A 918-nucleotide genomic window follows, 5' to 3' on the forward strand; every position below is an offset into this window, starting at 1 on the left:
ATTTTATTCAATCTTTTCAAAACAGAAATAAATATTAACAACAAGGTGTAATTAACTTTTCATTTTCTAGCACAAATTCTGTACTCAAATGCTAAGAATTTTGTAGACAAAAATTCTTAGGGTACACATACAAAAATATCCACATGTATATTTATATGTGTTTTATGACAAAAAAGTTTAAATCACACTCCATGAAGGAAAGTTCTTCACACTGTATAAAAAAATACTATTTCCTCTCATTAGCTTAAGTTTGGTATTTCCAGGAAATAGTTCTTGGGTTTTTTTTTTTTTTTTTTTTTGACTCAAGTACGTGTTGCCCAATTGATAAGCAAACTGGGCTTGTGTGATTGCTCAGCAAATGAAGGTCCTTGCAGAGGAGTCCTGCAAGCTGACTTGGATTCTGAAGACCCAGATGATGGAAGGAGAGACCTTAACAAACAAACAAAGCAATGAATGAGTATAAGAAAATGACATCATAGTTAGTATTAGCTAACTATAATACCTTTCTCTTACTACACAAATTTGCTTAGAAGAACATTAAAGGAATCATTCCATTATTTATTTATTAGTGATCAGCACTGCTAGCAAGCCTAAAAGACAATCGCAAAGATTATTAATTTTTTGCATGCAAATGGATGGAAATAGAAAACACTATCCTGAGTGAGGTAACCCAGACCCAAAAAGATGAATATGGTATGTTCTCACTCATTAGTGGATTGTAGGCATAAACAAAGGACATTGAGCCTATGGTTTGCCATCCTAGAGCTGCTAAGTTATAAGGTGAACCCAAAGAAAAACATATATAAATCCTCCTGGAAATTCGGAAGCAGACAAGATCGCCAGGCAAAAGTTGGGAGCCTTGGGGGTAGGGTAGATTGGGGGAAGGGGAGAGGGTGAGAGAGAAGGGAGAAGGGGAGG

This window comes from Microtus ochrogaster, chromosome X (assembly GCF_000317375.1).
Source record: "Microtus ochrogaster isolate Prairie Vole_2 chromosome X, MicOch1.0, whole genome shotgun sequence".
Classification (NCBI taxonomy): Eukaryota; Metazoa; Chordata; class Mammalia; order Rodentia; family Cricetidae; genus Microtus; species Microtus ochrogaster.